The sequence below is a fragment of the Calidris pugnax genome, unplaced genomic scaffold, assembly GCF_001431845.1.
Source record: "Calidris pugnax isolate Ruff unplaced genomic scaffold, ASM143184v1 scaffold75, whole genome shotgun sequence".
In the NCBI taxonomy this organism is placed as follows: domain Eukaryota; kingdom Metazoa; phylum Chordata; class Aves; order Charadriiformes; family Scolopacidae; genus Calidris; species Calidris pugnax.
In genome coordinates, this window is record NW_015090908.1 from 596758 (window position 1) to 600036 (window position 3279).

Here is a 3279-nt window from a genome sequence, read left to right on the forward strand (position 1 = left end):
GATTTTTTTGATTTTGTTTGGTTTTTGTTGGTTTTTTGATTGTTTGTTTGGGGTATTTTTTGTTTTTTTTTTTTTTTTTTAAGGTTGGACTCGATGATCTCAGAGGTCCCTTCCAACCATGGTGATTCCGTGATCCTGTCTTGCTTCCTCACACCCCTGCCTGGTCCCGGCCCAGGACCTCCCGGCTTCGCTGTGGCCTTGGGGCAGCAGCAAAAATCCCGACGAAGGTGGGATTCGAACCCACGCGTGCAGAGCACAATGGATTAGCAGTCCATCGCCTTAACCACTCGGCCACCTCGTCCTGCTCCGTGCGGCTCCGGGGCCCCGCCCATCCTGAGAGTTACTGCCTCAGAGCGGGCAGCCCTTCCGCCGCCCCGCCTGCCCGGGGGAGCCGGCCTTTCCGCCGGGCCCCCCCACCGTGACGGGGAGGAGCGGAGCGGAGCGGGCCTGCAGGCGCGGGGTGCGGAGAGGCCGGGGCTGGGCCACCGCAGAGCCCGGGCTGCGCTGGGCCGCAGCAAGACGCTGGCCCGCCCCTCACTCCCAGCCAGGCAGGGTGGCAAAACGGTGCCCCTCTCTGGGGCAGCAAAAATGGTGCCCTCTCTGAGGCTCGAACTCAGGACCTTCAGATTATGAGACTGACGCGCTGCCGGCTGCGCTAAGAGGGCTCCTTGGGATAAGATTTATTCCGGGCGTCAAAGGAAATGGCGGTCGGGGGCGCAGGCCGCCCCTCAGCCCGGCGGGGGGCGGGCGGTGGGCCCGTTGGCGGGGCGGCGGGCCCGGCAGCGCAGGGGAGGGCAGGGCAGGGGAAGGGAGGGGACCGGGGCCCCGCCCCGACTGCTAATCCATTGTGCTCTGCACGCGTGGGTTCGAATCCCACCCTCGTCGGGACTTTTGCTGGGGGCGGCTCGGCGTGGTGCGTCCTGCTGCCGGGACCGGCTCAAGCTCCTGCCGGGCATCGGGGGGGACTGTGGGCTCCGCCATGGCAACTGCGTCCTCCCAAGGGGAAGAGGTGGCCAGTTTGCCTGCAGTAGCGATTGGCTTTGGTAGGAGAAAAGGGAGAAGCCCAGGCAGAAGAATTTTGAAGAAGCATCTAAAAGGGCAGCCAGATCCTGGCATGGAGGCGGTGGGAAGTCTCAGAGACTCATGGAAAACAAACTTAAAATCCTTAAAAGAGCTGTTACTGCAGAAAGCAGCTGTTGAGCAGTTAAGAAGATAACCCTCTGGAAGAGGAGGGTGCAACTGGAAAGCAAACTGGGACACGCGAAGCATGAAGCTGCAAAGAAATGGATACCTTGGGGAGTGAGGACAGAGAAGATGGGAAGGGATTTCCATCAGAGATGTTGGTGAACGTCCCCGTTCATCTGAACTGCAAAAAAGAGAGAAAGGGCAAGGGGCAGAGTGCAAATCCCATCTTGTACATGGTGGGAGCCCAGAGGGGGAGAGGAAGGTGCCCCAGACCCACGCCACCCCAAGCCCTGGTTGATACCAGGATGCCCAGTGGCTCTGGCTGAGCTGCCTGGAGAGGGACTGAAACAAAGAACTGGTGGATCAGCTCCCTGCGGTCCACCTGGTGGGGGGATTCTCCCTCTCCTGGCCGTCTGACAAAGCCCGGGCTCCCTGGAAAGGTAACTGAGATATGCTGCTAGGTGCCTCCTGCCAGCCCTGCTAGGTGTAAGAGCCCGATGGACTGGCTGCAGGCAGGGCAGCCATGCCAGTGTGATGTCCTGCTGCTGCTCGTGGGACTTGCAGGTGCTGCAGGGCAGGAGCAGGAGCAGGATCTGGGTGGGAGTGATGCCTTGGTCATTGCCATGTCCAGCGGGGGACCCTGGGGAGCCTGGACCTGGCCGGAGATGTGCCCCAAGGGCTCCTATGCCAGTGGCGTCAGCTTCAAGGTGTAGCCTCTATGCCACTGCCCATGGCTGGTCCGGGGACCCTGTTCCCAGGGGGAGTTAACCCCCTGACCTCTGTTCCCTCGCAGGTAGAGTTGCCCCAAGGGCTGATGGAGGATGACGTGGCACTCAGTGGGATTTAGCTGCACTTCTCCCATATGGGGGACCCCAGTGGTGGCCACACAGCTGAGTCCCAGAGTGGCAGGAGAGCGTGCAGCCTACCTGTCCCCTCCCCATGGCTGGAGAGCCTCCTCCATGGCTGCCCCCAGCTCTGAAGGGCTTGCACTCTCCTCCTCCCGAATTCCCCAGCCTTGGCACCAACTGTCTTCTCTCTCCCCTATCTAGGCCACTGGTGCTGGCACTGAGGATGCCTGGTGGACCTTGCACTATGGGTCCAGGTGCCCCAGTGTGGGCTTCTGAGTGATGAAGTGGCTGCCACTGGCACCTGCTTCACCTGCTCCAACAGGCATATCCTGGAGGGACCACAGTCCAGCTGGGCCAGTGGGGCATCGAAGATGCAGCAAGATCCTGCATGGGGGCTGAAGAGGGATGACATGACCCTGACAGATCTGCATCTTCTGCTGCCTGTAATGAGCTCTGTAAACCCACTGCGAGACACCCAATTCCATGATTCAACTTCACAGAAGAGCTGGTGCCTGGGGTCTCCTCTCCCAGGACCCCACATCCACTGAGAGGTGCCTTGGCACTGAGACCCTCAGGGGGCACCTTCCCCTTGTCCCCATGGGTTCCGTCATTGCACAAGTGCTGCTGCTGGTTCCTCAGCACCTACTCCACTTTCCAGAGATGCTCCTGAGTCCTTTCTGCCCCCACCTGGACTTCCAGATATTCCCTAGCATCTTGAGGACTTCCCTGTCCTACCCTGACATGAGCTTTCCATGAAAGCACGCACCCAGGCTGCACTGGGGCAGTTTTGTCGTTGGGAGAAGGCAAACCAGGGCAGAGACGAAGGGAGCCATGGCCAGCCCTACCAGGACACAGGGACACATAACCCATCGAAGGGGATAACTGAGAAGTTGTATTGTATACACACTCTCCTCAAAGGGCAAAAGGATGGGAAGCTGGTGGTACCAGTGGAAATCCCAATGGGGCAAAAGGGTGTGGGGCCATTGGAGACCCCTACTTGAGGCAGAGACCCACTGCAGTGCCCCCAGCTTGAGGCAGGTGCACTGGGGGTTGGACCCAGGATCCTCCTGTTTAAGGCAGGTACTTTAACCAGCTGAGCCATGGCACCCCCCTGCCCTGAGCCAGGAGGTGCCCCACCGCCACGGAGCATGCCATGGCCACAGCTATCCCCCTGTCCTCATCCTGCTGCCACCCCAACACCAGGGTGACCCTGCAGAACCAGTGGGCCTTGGCCTGGGGTTGGCAC

At 60.4% G+C, this 3279-nt stretch overlaps 2 non-coding genes across 2 annotated transcripts; both read right to left on the reverse strand.

Moving 5' to 3' along the window:
• Positions 1 to 219: 219 nt before the first annotated feature.
• Positions 220 to 301, reverse strand: TRNAS-GCU. Its single transcript has one exon. It is a non-coding gene; the product is annotated as a tRNA-Ser (tRNA).
• A 291-nt stretch (positions 302 to 592) lies between these two features.
• On the reverse strand, positions 593 to 665 carry TRNAM-CAU. The gene has a single exon. It is a non-coding gene; the product is annotated as a tRNA-Met (tRNA).
• Between the last annotated feature and the right edge of the window lie 2614 nt (positions 666 to 3279).